The following is a 16,731-nucleotide window of genomic DNA, read 5'->3' as shown; positions in this document are numbered from 1 at the left end:
ATCGATTACCTATATGTACTCCGGAATATCACAATGGGCCAAAAAAGTTACGGCAAACCTGAAACTCGCCCGCGATAGAAAAAGAGAAAAACGCAAGTCCAATTGCATCACTCGAAAGTCGTTTTTTTTTTTTTTTCTTTACTATTTGCCACTGTGCACATGCGAGCGTTACGCCCAATGTACTCGGTCTTTCAGGGCTCTATTTGCCTCCTTTTCACCGACGCGTCCCAAATTTCCCGAGAGGACGGCTCTGAATAGACGACCCCCAAGTGCCGGAACTTTTTCCTCCTTCTCCCCGTCATCGTCGCAGTGAATGGAAGCCTCGTCACGCATTTCGATGGGAATTAATTGGGAGGATCGCGGGTAGGTACACACCAGAGTCCGCACGACAAAAAGAAAAGTGGATAAAGAGCAGCAGAGGATGCCTTTTTTCGGCGTCACGACGGTCCTATGTCGCGACACGACGAGGGAAGAGGGTGAAAGTTTGCGACTCGTGTTTTCGATTGTACGTGTCTCCCGGACACGACTGGCCAAGCGACGTATGGTTGCGTGTGGAGTAACCTTTTTTTTTTTTTTTTTTTTTTTTTTTTTCATTACCATGAAAGCTTCGGTAATCTCGGGCCGATCACCAATTCAGATTCTTGGGTAATAAACCAACTCCTGTCCACTTTTAACCGTAAACGTCGGGTCAAAGACGACCAGCCGGATGGAAATCGATTTTCGAACATCCCGGATTCTCGGCTCGGAATCCCAATGGGATGATTAGTCAAATATTCGACGGGGTCGCACTTCCGAAGAGGTGTACGTGTCGGGGATCTCTTATCTCCGACACGTCGATCCGAGTTTCCTCCGTGACGAATGTATTTTTTTTTTTTTTTTTCATTCCCTCCGACTGCTACGGAGGGAAGGAGTTATCCTGCAAAGTCACCTAATTTTTCGAAAATAGGATTTCCTACTTCCGGGGGGGGAGGGCATAGTCGACTAACGGGTGAGCTTGGAGAGGAAAAACTTTCCGGGCCTGGCGAAAGTTTTTCTAAAATAAAAATAAAACTTGGTAAAAAGTAAACTCGCGCGTCCTTCCTCGTGTATAAAACCTCTTGGCAGCGGAGGTGAAAAGTAAACTCCCGTGACGGCTGGGGAATCACTCGATGAATGTTACATTTCTGCGCGGTATTTTTCTTCGCCTTAGAATCATCGAAACAAACGATACAGCCCTTGGCAACACTTACAGCAGATGAAAAAAAAAATGTGAATTTAACAAAAATAGCTTCCAAAGTTAAGGTACAAACTATAGTATGGGTACACCAATGTGCGCGATCGCGCGTGGGTGGCGTTGTTAAATTCTTGAGTGGCATCAGAATGCAGCCCCGAAAACCCGCAAGCGGCACTTGTGCCAACACAGAGCAGGGCAACACCTAAAACTCGAGTCTGTGTAGTTCAGCCAGCCAGTTTGCGAATTGTTAGCCGAACAATGAGAAAGTGTGTATACATACCCATAAGTATAGGTGTACACATAAACTGCAGTATATATCTCGCGAAATATACAAGAAGCGATGGGTCGGGGGGGGGAGGAGCAATGCAAATGGATGGTTGTTTACAATCGTTGTGTGCGGCAGCGGTGGCGGCTAAGGGCCGATTAGACCACTTCCGTCCAAATGTGCATATACGTATATCAGATCCATTGTAATACCCTGTCTACACGCGTGTGCTAGTGTGTTGTACCTACATGTGGACGCAATAGTCTCTCTCCAGCTTATTTATTTTATCGCCTGGAAATTTGAAACATGCGGGAGTCATTGTCGTTGTTGTTGGCACTGTAATTCGTGATACGTTTAGAAAAAAACTTTGAGATCACAATTGATAGGTACACGTGGAGGGAAACTATAAATATTATTTTTAATGATTTTTCTAATGTTAAATGGAGGTGGGCGTACAACAAACAGTTACGGGTTTTTGTAACTTTTACCGTGTGGATATCGAAGAAAAAAAATGTGATTTATCCTTGACTCAATTTACTTTGTGTACAAATTCAGTTTTACACGTAAATATTTTACTCAGCTCGTCACACAGTCGAAGAAAAAAAAAAAAAAAAAAAAAAAAAGAAAAAAAAAGAAATTATAAAAATAATACTTACAAAACGACAGCCATCGAACTCCAGGTGTACAGAGGTACACCCACGAGAGGGACTCTCAATACGTATACGATAGATCAGCAGCCCCAAAAAAAGAGATTCGCCGACGTATTAATTTTGCCTCGAATTTTGTACATACGTAGCTGATGGACTAGATAAATATGCACCCAAAAAGCCGACCGAATATAATAATATATTGTATGCACAGCCACACAATAACTAGTTTAGGCTGAGTACTCTCTTCTTCTCTAGCTAGCTGTTATTGTATATGTATACGAAGCGATGGCAGCTACATGTACGGAGTCGGCAACTATTTATCCTCGGCTTGTTTAATGTATAATCGTCCGACTTTATGTAAAGTGACTCTAACGAGCCTTGATTAATATGGAAATGTACCTTGACTATAGCTCCTGTTGCTGCACATCCAATGCGCATCTCCAAGTTCGATAATTTTTCTTTCTTTTTTTTTCCATCCATCCCTCTCCAACTCCTTTATTTTTCTCTCTCTCTCTCTGCTTCACGGCCTATTCTCGCGAAAATTGCTTCCTCCTCCTTCGCTTCTTCCAACGCCCATTATACCACACGGTTACATGTTACGCGCTGTACAATACACTAGAGCAGCGCGTGTTCGATTGCTCGCGAGAACTCGCTCTCGACCACTTTTGCGATTCTCATGTATACGTGTCGCGAGCTTGATAAATGATTTGTCCGTCACGTTTCCTCCTCCTCAAAAAAAAAAAAAAAAAAAAAAAAAAAGAAAGAACATCATAATTCATTCAATGGAATTGCGCAAAAAATATTAACACCGAGCAGCAGCGCAAAGGGGGGGAAAATATACGTATATGTACTAGTAGATCGTATATATGTAGAGCTGGAGGAGCATCAGCTGTCCCTCATATGCATATGTGTACGTGTAAGCTCGCCGTCACGGCTAGGAGCCCCTCCCCCCCTTTTGTACAATAGGTACCTAGTAGCCGGAAGTGCCACTGATTGTCCTTGGGTCAGGGGAAGTGGCTCGTAAACTGAATTCCCCGAGCGTGTATATAAGAACTGCATCACCGTGGCAGCGTATATATATATATACCACGTCCATGTATGAATGAATACATATAAGTACATGTACTCGTTATACACGATATACGTGCGGAAAAAGCCGCGTTCCCGGCTTTGCTTCTTCTTATTTGGGTGCAAGAGCCAAGGCTAATGCGGGGAGATTAGTTGCAGCTTATTTTGCACCGGAATCCTAGTCGTCGTTGGATAACGGTGATGGGACGCGGTTGAGGAGCTTCCGTCGCTGTAATGGACTCGTATTAGTGGAGCTTTTCTTTTTTTTGTGAGAAAAAGGAGCTCGAGAGAGTCCTTTCTTTCCGACGAGCAGATTATTGGGGTCTTTTTACTGCCGTATCGGTATATAACGTATGTTGTACTCATGACAACGCCGTGGGAGCTGTTATGGCTCCAAACGACAGGGTATCGTATAGTCCAAGTGTGGTAATTGACGGACATGCTTATGTATACTTGTAGATGATAGATCGAATTTTTTTTTTTTCCAAACGCGCGTGTACAACAAAAAACAGTTCCCTTCTCCGATACACCGAAACTGATCAAGTCGGCGATTGTACGATACGGGTACCTGCAGCAGTGGCCGATTAATTACCAAAAAAAAACAGCCATTGTATTTATAAGTACGTACATGCTTTTGTACCCTACTTGCGTGTGTGCGCGTACGCCACACGGGGCGTAAAATTTCACGGCGCCCACTTCGTGGGCCGAATTTCAATTTCTCGGAGGGGATCGATTTCGGATGCAGAGCTCGGAGTATTTTTAGAGGAGAGGAAAGTCAGGAAAAAAAAAAAAAAAAAAAAATTCAAGTAAATACGCGCGCGAGAGCGTCTTTATGCGTGTTTGTGTTTGCGTCTGCAGTGCACAGTTGGTTCTCTTGCGCGCATAGGATAGCTTTGCTACTGCGGTGGTGTTTTTTTTTTTTTTTTCCCTTAAAGTTCATTAATCTTTATTGCGTTGGAACGAAATGTTTTCACGGCAAACATTGAAAAGGGATTGATGCATACTTTTATTCATAGAACTTCGTTGTCATGATATTAAACGCAGTGTAAACGTAACAATCGATGATTATGATAATGTTTGTATTCTTACATATAGGTATACGTAATACCGTCGTCTTTCAAGTGAAACGCGAGTGAAAAAAACACAAATTAATAAATAAAGAAAAAAATCAATCGTCTCATCGAGAGAAGCTAATGTAAATATTTCTTTTTTTCTCTGTTGCAGGTGAGTTTGCGTCACGTTCAAGGAGTCGTTCGCATTCCTCCACATGGTCTTCGAGCCCGTGAGTTTAACAAACCCTCGTTTCGTAATTTTCAAGTGCTTAACAAACACCGAAACGGAAAATACGACGTCGCACTGTACGCGTATAATATGCATATATACATGTACAATTATACAATGGGACGAGTTTCTTAGGAGGACACACACACACACACACAATTGGCCATTGAAACGTAAAATGATCGGACACTGCATTCCGTAAACTTATTTTAGCTCGTCGGCTACTGTACGTACGTTTGTTATTCCGTTTTATGGTAATTTACAAAAGTGCTGGTGAACATTTCATTTAAATTGATGCTAGAAAACGTAAGGTTGAAATTTAATACGAGGATAAAAGTAATGATCGAGGCTACCTGTAAGTATATATATTATGTACGTGAGTTTCAAGCATTAGTAAGCCACTGCCGCCGACGACGAGGACGGGTAGCTTCTCGAAATGAAAACCCACTGAAGTAATAATTACGTTTATGAAAGTAGGAAAAACACTTAGCCGAACGATCCCGCGTTGAAATTTTATTTCCTTCTCTCCGGGTTTTCCACGTAACATTCCCTCGAGCTCTTGCGCGGCTGAATAAAATTCCTCTTCGTAACCTCTTTACACAAAAATGAAAATAAAAAGAAGAAATAGCCATCGAGTGCGTAATCATTAAAAAAAAAAAAAAAAAAAAAATCAACAATTTTAATTGAGAACGTATACATACGACGCGTGTGGCTGTTTGATTTTTCTTTACTCGAAGCCCAATGAAATTTTGCAATTCAAAGCAGCTCTCGTTATCGCTGGCCTCCCCTCCCCCGCTGTTTCTCGGAGAGTGCGACCATCTTCTTTTTTTCCTTCCTTCGCGTGCAACTTGCTGATACGAGCTCCCGAGCGTGCAAATGAATCGCCGTTGGCTTGACCTGCTGTCAGCTTCCTGCTGGAGCTTTGCTAATAAAATGTTTACCCGCAGCTATATATGTCCATTGGTAATCGAAAACACGTAAAAAAACATGGATTTGTTGGAAAGCTATTTGAACGCGAGTAGAAAAAATACTTTACCCATGAGTTCAAAAGGAAGGTGATGTGTGCTTTGGCACAAGTAAGCTCGCCTCGTTCGGGAATAAAATTCGCAAAAGCACCTCGAGAGAGGGGGAGAAAATTCACGACCTACTTACGCGAATTTTCGACGCTCCCCCCGAACGGAAAATCGATACTCGCCGAGAGACTCTTGTTCCATTTTTCTTTTCTTACACGCCACCTTCTCTGCCCTTGTTCTTTGTTAACGTCTTATCGTGTCGAGGCAAACGATTTAATTTTTAAGACCTGCACACGCGTATTGTGATTAAAATGCACGACGATAAATCAACACGTTCGCGAAGCAAATTAAATTTGCGACAAGGAAAAAAAAAAAAAAATAAAAAAAAACACATAACTGTGTAGAGCGCGTCGGTGATTCGGCCAATTTTTCCACCCAATTTTATTAAAGAAAGCCGCCGTCTTGTTATCAGTAGGTGGGTGTACACACCGAACCATTCAAGATAGCGACAGCGGCAATATCGTTCGCGAGTGAGGTAATACCTCGAAATATAGAGCTTGAAATCTATATAACAACGCACAGGTACGTACAACAGCCACGAAATCACATTTTTTATCGGCGCCTCTTATCGTACCGTATGGCAAGTGGATTCGTACTTTTTTTATTTTATCAAGTTTGTTGCTCTCGGCGTGTAATGTACACCTACAAAGCGAGCAGTTTGAGGTAAAGATAATCGGAGGAGGTACAAGGTGTTATAAAACAAAGTGTCTTCTCCATCTTGTTTAATTTCACATAGCGTTTTACAGGCACCCCCTGCTGCTTTCACATACTCGTGTACTTGCAAATTATAGGCTCATTATTACCTACAACTGCGCAAAGTCATCGGTTAACTTGATAATTTCATTCCCTCGTATAAATATAACATTATATTTCTCAATGCAACACCCAAGTTATTCCTAATTCCAGCTTTAAATATTGTTTAATCGCCCAAAAAAAAAAAAAAAAAAAAAAAAAAAAAACACCGTACATACACCTTCAAACTCCTTAAACGATGCGAAACAGCAACAACTTATTTTACCGACCAACTAAATGGCACTTACTCTCTTTATTACACCGTATTTACTCCATTGTACGTCCACCTTACATTTTATTTCGTTGGAGGTAACTTTGTGTCTGTGCTGTTATACCAGCGACCACGCAAAAGCCATAACGATGTAGCTATTTGTTTGACTGAAAAATCGATCCTCGTAATGATCCCACAAACGCTCGTGTAAACGCGGCTCGATAAGTAACTCTCGAAAAAGTCAAAAGGATCCTTCATAAAGGACTTTGGGCGAACGAAGAAGCTGCTGAAAAATACCACTTGTACTGCCGAGAGTGTCCGCTAATGTACATGTACATCACATTGACAAGCGAAAGCGAGAAAAAGACAAAGTGCCCCGGAGTGTATAATTGATTGCCAAACGTCGTCGTCGATTCTTCGAGCGCACGCGCTTTGTAAGTTATACAATGTGCGTAAGTACGCGTATCGACACACACATATATATATATAAGCTTGGGTTGATACACTTTCTAATTCTCTTGGGTCGAGCTAAAGCGTCCGTGTATTTTTGTGTACACGAGTAGACTCTACAAGAAGAACACAACGACGATTTTGTAATTTATCTTTTTTTTTTTTTTTTTCCTTACCTTCCATCACGAGGGAGAGGATCGCGCGAGCGGTGATTCATCGCGTTTGTTTACAAGCGACGAAAATTCATCAACCGGTTATCAATACTGGGTCATCCGGATACACCGTCCACGTGGACAAACGCGCGTTGCTTCATTTTATTAATTTTTTCTTCTTCTTTTTTTCTTGAATGAATCAAAACACTTTTTCCCAAGCAAAGTGAAAAAAAAAAAAAAAATGTGAAATCCAGATGGCTCCGGATAAGCGAATGGTAGACCCTACGGAGCATATACACACGTACACGGGTAGGGTGGACGCATCGGTCGTTACGCGGATGTGCGTATTAACCCACTTAGCTGCATCACTTGCGATGGGCCCTACATACGAGTGGAGACTATCGCACAGAGGACTTTTGTTACACGTTGTGCACTTCGCATGTAGCGTTCCCGATGGCGCGTACACAAAGTTTCTATGAATTGCCACGCGCGGCCAAACGATCGATAGTCGATTGAAAAACGAAGCCACGGAAAAAAAGCGATGGGATATATCTGGCAGTGAAACGAACACTCTAGATCACTCAAAATGGAAAGTCCATAACGTATACACGTTTCTATGCGTGTAGTACACCGTTACCATTAAGCATTCCGAGGGGGTGTACGTATATAATATATGCATCTCCTGCTCCGAGCGCGTATGCGTGCATATATGTATACACGCACGAGTCGAGTTACGACCTTCTCGATCGGCTAATGATAAGCGAGGAGGACTCCGATCGACGGTCGGAAGATTTATACGCGGCGAAGAGGGGGAGGAAAAAATTCCAGTGCATGTATATATACACACACGTAGGAGCCGAGTGAAAGTGTGTTCTCTCTCCCCATCGATACTCATTGCTGTCGCGCTTCGCGGCAGGCAAATGCGCTGCCACGAGGAGGAGAAAAATAAACGAGTCGGTCTACTTGGACCGCCGGCGATTGACGCCTGTTTTTCCTTTCTTTTCTTCTTTTTTGTCCCCCACCCCCCTCGTTGCGGCGCGACGGTGCAGTTTTATACACTCGAGGGGAGGAGAGCCGCTGGCTCGGAAAATAGCCGTAGTGGCTGCAGTCTATAAAACTATACGGCATCGGGCTTTTTTTTTCCCAGGGAATCCGAACCGATCGGCTTCCGGTAATACGCTTTTCATTCGAGTTTCGAGCTTCTGTTTCGAGCGCCGTGACTTTTCTCTTTTCGCGGTGGTGCACCTGCATCGTTCAATCGCTTCCCTCCTCCATACTTCCCATTCTACGCTTTTTACCTGCTTCGAGGGAGTTTTCATTTTTTTCTAATTGAGATCGAATAGTCGAGATGAGAATGTCTCATTTGGTGGTTGAAAAAAAAAAATAATAATAATCCAACGTTGAGGAGGTATAAATTAATATCCAACACTTACTTATAGGTACTCGTTGTCGTTGTTTTACGACCATGTACTTGCTTTTCTCCAATAATCCTTTTCCTCCGTGAATGCACGTATAACGTACGTGGTGAAAATTTTCCTCAGTGGCTGCTGTGTATATACTTTGCATGGATTATTAATTTATGCTCTGTCGTGCACGCGAATTTTCCGGAAAAGCCCCTTCCTTCCCATAAATATCGTCCATTTGAGCAGTAATTGTCTCTGGTATAAGTACACAAGCCGTAGACGTTGGTTCTCGCTGAAAACGACTCGTCATCCTCGTTGACGGGAGGTGCAGTGATAACTCTTCGAAACATTGTTTACCGTGTCGTAAAAAACGTCAGTTTTTGAAATAATTAAACTCCCGACGAGCCGTGTTGGCTATGAATTTCTCCGGTAAAGAGTTCCTCGCGATGCTCAACCGCTCAATCGTACGGACCTGTACAAAAAACCGAACATCACTTGGATCTGAAATTTCGCTGTTAGCGATCGGTAATTGGGACGTTACGGGGGAAGAGAGAGAGAGAGATAAAATCCACGTCCGGGACGTAAATTTACGGGCCACCCGCTCATGTTTTTTTAAGTACAGGCTGCGAAGCAAAGCTTTTACTAATATCCCTTTTTTTTTTTTTTACTCGAAGCGATTTTATTTACGAGACAAAATGTCGAAGGAATTGGATGGATGGAAGGGAGCGAAAATTGGCTACTTTGATCATTAAAAAGCAGTTCACGCCGGCGGATGCGTATGATATATATATACCAGCGTGTAATGGGGCGATCCGGTGCCGCTGCACCCGAGAGATGATACGCTTTCACGCGTCGGTGGATGTAATTCCGTTCTGATTTTCCCGAATCAGGTTAAAGAGTCGCGCGATCATCCTCTCCTTTTTTTCCCCCCTATGAGTATCATCTCGCATCTGTTAATCCCTTTGATTTTCCCGATCGTATACGAAATAAAATTGCACCGAATACCGTTCGCGGTCGATTAAACTTTGACGAAACGGCGGCCTCGCCCGTGAAATCCAATAATCCCTCGTCCAACACGGATTGGTCAAACGAAAAAAAAAAAAAAAAAAAAAAAAAAATCACGTACGAGCGACCGCTGCGGCATCGTCGATCCGTCTCTTCTTTTCCTCTGATTTTCCGAACGAGATGGCGAAAATTGCCGTTTTGACGAAGCGAATTAGCAGCTCGATTAAGGGGGCCGTGGGAGAAGGGAGGGAGAGGGCAGCATCAGCCACGGTAGCTGGGACTAATTAATTACCAAAGAGAGAGAGAGAGAGAGGGAGCGAAGAGACCCTTGATTGCACTTGGAGCAATTATCGGCCTTTTCCCCTCGACTCCTACGCTACACCCGTGTATATGTATGTACACGTACTCGCTGTACATCGCAATCGATGGCGCCTCGGTGTATTTCGGTAACGATAATTGGTACAGCGTCGCGTTATATCGGGAGAGGAAGAACATTATCAAGGTATATGGATATTCTGTTTTCGCGGCAAGCGTATAATTAAGCTCAGCGAGCGTGAGCTTGAAAAACGGCACTTTTTACTTTCGTGCGTGCGTAAAAAGTGCAGCAAACAGGTGCGCACGTCTATATAGGATTGTCGCGTCGAGCCTGATGTCTTCATTCTTGGAGGAGTAAAAAAAGAACGTGATTTTTATTTTTTTGTTTTTTTTTGTTGTTGGACGAATAACAATGGAAGGTACCTTTTATAAAATTGGTATATATACTCATAGTAACCATCTTGTAACTAAATGGAAATATTTTACAGTGTACATAATATATATACATAATGAGATGGCAAAAGTAACAGGTGCAGTAAATATAGATTTCGCGGCTACACCCAACAGTATAGCAAAAACTTTCATTTCCTCGTGTCTCCATATGTACACTATATGTGTAACCCGTCCAACCGAGGTGCAAGTAAACGTACACGCGCTCCTTCCGATCGAATGGCAATAAATTTCTCCTCGCCGCGAAAACCGACCGGATTTACGCTATCCGAAGCTCTTGGACCGAAAATGCATCCATACCTTCTCCCACCTACACCTGAGAGGGATATACGGAAGGAGGGGTCCCATACTTTTAATTTTTATCATCGCCTCGCGGTATATATACATCCGTTGGCGCGACGCTGCGCCATTTTTCATACATACAGGCACCTCGCACATCTTCGACTTGGCTACAGGGTCGCCGTATATATACACGGGTAGTATATGGACTATATGTACGTGTCCATGTTCGATTGGTCGGTCGCGATTTGGCAGCGAACCAGCCAACCAGGTGGAATTCCAAGGGGGGGAAAAAAAAGTGGCGGTCGAACGCCTCCACCTCCGAGGAACGTGGTATCGCGGGAGTAATGGCTTCGTGGGACCCAAGGATTTTCAAAGAGGCCTACAGCTCATAACGTATAGGGAAGCCCTTTTCGCGCTTGCGTGATGGACTGTACGTGGTCAGACTGTACCATCGTGGCTGGACGATTTTTCGAAAGGCAGAACGGTAGTTTGTTTTGGCGAAAAAACTTTTAGTAGGTGTTGCGTAAAATCAAGACTGATGGAGTGCGTCCGATTCGTTGATACGGAATCTTCCTTATACGTAAAAACAAAAACGATGTAACATCGGGGTGCCAATGACTCGCCAAAGTGACAAAAAACTGACGGCACCAACAATAATAACCCATATTTATACACATTACAGTATGGTGGTGAGGCCGAAGCGCACCTGTACTATTAACCACATGTTATGTATATATAAGCGTTGACGGACGAGGGGCATCTCGGTATATATCGCGTTGGCAAGAGGAGCATCAATGAACGTCGTCTCGGTTCGATCGTCGCTCGCCGCGAGCGCGAAAATGATAGATGTGCTCCGCTGTCGGCCTCGGATTGATGACTCCTCGCTCTGAACGAACCGTCGTTGAGTCTCTTCAATTGACTTTTTTTTTTTTTTTTTTCTTTTTCCTCCTCTCCTTGTTGCTTTCGCTCGTTTCTCTATATTTATACACTAATACGATTACTGTTTTTGCGCTCGTTATTACGTTTCGGAGCAAAAGTGTTGGGATATATTGCATATAGGAAGGTATACACGCGGTGTTGACGACAAACAGCCGTACAGCTGTTTATATAATTTATAGACCAATTGCGACGAATCGTGTAACAACATATATATACACGTACAGTTTTACCACCTCGAGCTAGAGCCTAATGGCAAATAATGGCGGTAATCTCCACGGCTTCGTTTCTCTTTTAATTTTCACATACGAGCCCACGTCGGTGCTAAAGCGAGGAGAAAAAGAAAACAAAAAAAAACCATGACAAAATTAAGCGCGACGCTTCCGCGAGATGATCCCTCTCGAGCTCTGATGCCTGTTTTTCTTGCGAAATCATTGGTACGGGTATTATATATACGACTGTTTTTCTCGCGCTGCGCATCTGTCGTCGCGTCGTTGGGATCTTTCTATTTCCCGTGTGCAGTACTTACTGCAGGCGCAGATAAGAGCAGTGACGGCGAGTACGGTATGTATTTGCCTAATGACCACGGGTGGCGTGCTATATAATGTGTACAATATATATGTGCGGACACCAACTGCTCTTCCGAGGTATTGCTGATGGTCTTTACCGTGAAACGTTATGAATTATATATTTATACGTACAGGTGTACTTACTCCTAGCAGCAGGAATCCTCTGGCCACCGATTTGCGACGAGCGGATGTGCTTTTTTTCCATCATCCGCCTTTGTTTCTTTCCTCTCTCCTTTTTTCCCCTTTTTTCGTGCTCGGATTCTATTTTTAGCTTATACATGGAGGAAAAGTTCGAGCGAGCTTGACGAAGGTCACCCTGCTATTTTCGCCCCGACCGCGGTCCTTTGGACCGTGAATTCGCTTGAGTTTGAAAAACAAACGAAAGACGCGCTCTCTGGAGTAAGTAGTACCTGATCTTTCAATGCAATAACATTTGTAAGTACGGCCGCATCGGTTCTTCTACGCGCCTGGCAAGCTTGCCCCGCGCCGCGATCCTCGAGCTTTCGAGATAGCCTACCTCCTCCTCCCCACCGGCGTTCGATGTTTGATTTTTTTACGCGATATTTTTATCATTCGAGCGTCCAACTATGCCTAGTACCTTTTCTCCCGCTTATTCAACCGGAGGGAGGAGGAGGAGAAAAAGAGAGAAGGCCGGTGTGTTTTTCCCTCGGGCGCGTGGGAACTCGCCTCTCTCTCGCCCATCGCCTGTACTGTAAAATAAAGCCCTACGCGCCTGCTTTTTTCACGAGCACAGGGTTGTGCATTACTGTTGCTGCGCCTCTACGGGAATTACACTGCCCATCGGTTGTTTTACGCGATCTATATAACTTGCGTCCCTCAGTGGAGCTCCTGTTCGATGGGGTACACTTTTTCTCGTGCCTGGGTTATGAGATGTTTCGCGTGGAGTAGCAGTTTCTGAAATTATGTTGGGAAATTCGTAGATAATACCGAGGGATGGAATTTTTCTTTTCTTGGAAATTAGTTTTTTTCTTCTTCCCGGATACGTAGAAATAACAATAGACCCCCGCGTAAAAACAACGCGATGATGGCACGGAGCAAAGAAAAAACTATACTTATTTTCTCGTTTTGGTTGATTCGTTCTCGCGATACATGGGAAAAATAATATGTTCAGGTGCTTAAAGTCTTCAATAAAATACACGCTGTATCATTCTATGAAAGGAAAAAAAAAGTAAAGAAAAGGTAAGCCTCGGCTCTGTTTGCTCCTCATCGTTTTGAGTCACTATTATATACTTTTGGTCCTGGTCAAGTTTCGAATCGATTTCATACTTTATTTGTTGGCAATTACTTGACCAACCCGTGACACGACCAACTCTAACGCCTGATCTACTAGTCAATCGGTTATCGGAGAAAACGTGTAAAACGTTTGCTACTCTAATATCCGCAGGTTTTTTATTGAAAAAAATTTTTTTACACTGCAAATTTTGTTGATCACTCTCCACCTCGAGTACCGATCCAATCCCAAAAGTACCCTTTTCGAGGTATAAAATTGCAAATATGGTAAAACCGAAACTCTATGTATTCTGGTGAAAATTAACCCAGACCCTCCTAAAACCAGACCTGATCGATGTGGTGGGACGCGTGTTTTCACGACGACTCTAGCCGTACACGGTAGGAGGTCGGGGGCAGAAAAATCGCGAAGCCGGTGTGTAGGTGCCGCGGCAATAGAACGGCAGCAGGTGACGATTTCCAAACACGCTTTCACTCCGTCCGATAGAGCGGCAAAGCTGCTGTTAAAGACCTCGGAGTGAGAAAAATGAGGCGGACCGTGTGCGGGGAGTCGATCGAGCCGCGGGAAAAAAAAGAGACTTGACGTTGCCGGAGCAGGTTTCGCTTGTCTCGCCCAGCTCAATCCGACTGTGTAATTCACGCGCGAAGCGCATTCAATTTTACCTTTTTTTTTTTTTCTTCCTTCAGCTCCTCTTCTATACTTAGTGTGTTTAACGTCAAGGCAAGTTAGCCTCGCAAGAAAACTGGCTTTACAGAGAGGTAGGGTATATATATTATAGACACACTAGAAGGAGCCTTTGCATCACTGCAGAGCCTCGTATACATATTTTTCACTATTACAGTAAGGCGCTTGAAATAAAACGAGTCGTATACAATAGCCTCTCGGAAACTGTACCATGTATACGCTGGTTTTTTGTATTTTTCAAAGGTAAAGCACACAACAGCGTCAACATTATTATTTTCCTCTACGCTCGCGTGGATCAAGAGGTACATGTGTATACTTTTAAAAGTACACGCCTATGGTAACGATGAATCATCTCATTAGAGAGAGCGAGAGAGTGCCTCGACGGAAGAGCTTAAACTCGAAGTAACACCTGCATATGTATGTGTGTGTACATGGTGTTTTATAGCCTCCCGCCGACGTAAGACATAATTCAGCGGGGCGATTCTTTTGAAATTTTAATTCTTCCTTCCTCGAATGTGGTGTGTACGTATACACCTCCTTCTTCTCGAGTACCCGTGTGTCCGTGATTAGTTTCCGCTCCGCGTCTCTTTCACCGTGCATACTCACTCACTCGAGACTATAGGAAACCACCATCCGTAGAAACTGTACAACGTGTAGAAAAAATATATTGAATTTGAAAAATCACCCGAAATACTGCTCCGCTTTCGCAAAAGCACGTACCATATCGTAGCCGCTCGATCCGACGAAAATTTCTCACGGCTAGATGTTTTATTCATCCGATTTTTCGCGCACACATCAAGACACGATGGTAATTCATCACCCGTAATTTGCTTAGGTGAGAAACTCGCGCGATTTTCATCCCCGGGGCTTTCAAGGCCGGAGAGAAAAATAAAAATCCATTCCGGTCACGGGTGCGTAACGATACCATTGATTATGGCCGTGACGCAACGGCGCAAAAACATATATACCTATACTCCGTATGTCCGTCAATCACCGGCAACGACCGGTTTCAATTTTAACGCCTCGCGACCAAGACGCACGTAAGCGCGTTAAAAAAAAAAAAAATATGAAACGTAATAAAAAGCGAGATAAAACGCACCAAACATGTGTAGGCAACGTTATAGACGATGCTGGCCGGCGACGAGATGATAGATGGGACGCGCGTCCGGTGGATCAGCGAGAAAGCGCGCGAGGAGCACATCCCGGCTGGAAGATGGATTTAAGATTAATTGGACTTTGATTAATTACCGGCGATTAGCCCGACAAATTGATTTCGCGCGAAAATTCAAATTTATCGCAGCTCGTGCTTCTTTCCAGCTCACGTGTATAGTGTACCCAAGATGTAAATAGGAAGGGAATATAAGGTGACGATTTCTCTCTTGGCCGGTGGTGCGATTGTTTGATTGGCGCTGATAGGTGTTTGAAACGTTCGAGCGATACGGAGGGATCCTCCTGACCCAGATACGCGTACGAGCAAATTTCGCGATGTAGGTGCATTGTGTAGGTGCATGATTTGTGCGTTCTAGTTTTGCGAGCGGACCATGGAACGTACCGATTGAATTGAGATTTTTCGGTGTGAACATTACCAAAAAAAGTCAGCATTTAAAATTACACAAATGAAAACTAGGCGTGTAGTGTCTGAGTGTGTATATTTTCGAGAGCGTCCACCGGAAATGACGAAATCCAACGTCCGTTTGTACTAAATCCTAGCGACAACTCGATTACTTTTCGAAGCCGCGCTTTCGAAATTGTTTTTTTTTTTTTTTTTTTTTTTTTTTTGCAACGCGTAGGTATACCTACACTACTTTCTCAGAGTAAATAATCTTTATTCGAAGGCTGTAATTTAAAAAAAAGGCTCCCTACGAAGAAAAAAAAAAGGAGTACGGTATAAGAGCGACTTTCGAAAAGGCGTAATTAAATTATCGCCTCCTCTGCCCATGGCGAGCGCACCTACACTCGTACTGCAAAAGAGCAGAAAGGACGCGTATTATGTATCACGGAGGCGCGAGAGAAGCGAGTCCTTTCACCGGCTGTACGAGCGCGCACGTGTGTGTGCACATATTAAATGTACAAGAGAGTTCCTGATTGTCGGCCCTCGAAATGGCGCTTCTCGCGAAGAACGGCACGTACCTGTATATTTACGCACGGGGGCCTTTTTTTGCACGCCTTGCGATTATTCCGGTCCCACGATATTTTACCTAGTAGACGAGTGTTTGGGCGTTTTAGCCTTTTGCAACAATTCACGAGTTGGTGACATTTGTGGGTATTCTAGATAATATATTCTTATGTTCCGAATAAGAAGCTGCATCCTTTCTTTTCTCCCGATGCGGTCACACCCATGTGTGTGACGAATTTTATTATACGAGTAGACGAGAGGACGTCAAGACTTTTCATAAGAAATCACAATGTGTACGGCTTGGAGGTGCGGTCGCTTGTGGTCTTTTGGAAAATTCTGAATTTTTTTTTCTGTAGATGAACAAATGTTCGCTTTGAAAACAAAGACATGAAAAGGAAAAAGTGGTAGAAAATTGCGTCATTATTTTATTCATGATTCCGAGAGAATAAAAAAATAAAAAAAAAAGGAGAAATGAATATAACGTCGTTCCCTTTTTCTGTATATTCCTCATTTGCATCGAAATACGGATACTACGTGCAAAAAAGTCCTTTCCGAGTTTGCCCGGGG

At 43.5% G+C, this 16,731-nt stretch overlaps 1 protein-coding gene across 1 annotated transcript in view; it reads left to right on the top strand.

The window, feature by feature from the left end:
* The window catches only part of orb2 (cytoplasmic polyadenylation element-binding protein orb2), a 140,360-nt gene that overhangs the window by 81,187 nt on the left and 42,442 nt on the right, over window positions 1-16,731 (top strand). The gene's annotated exons all lie outside the window — the stretch shown is intronic.

Source organism: Copidosoma floridanum, unplaced genomic scaffold, assembly GCF_036245765.1.
Source record: "Copidosoma floridanum isolate Cflo_tuat_1 unplaced genomic scaffold, Cflo_Japanese_pri ptg000021l, whole genome shotgun sequence".
Taxonomy (NCBI): Eukaryota; Metazoa; Arthropoda; class Insecta; order Hymenoptera; family Encyrtidae; genus Copidosoma; species Copidosoma floridanum.
Note: the sequence above shows the minus strand (reverse complement) of the source record. Positions and strands in the feature narration are given on the sequence as shown.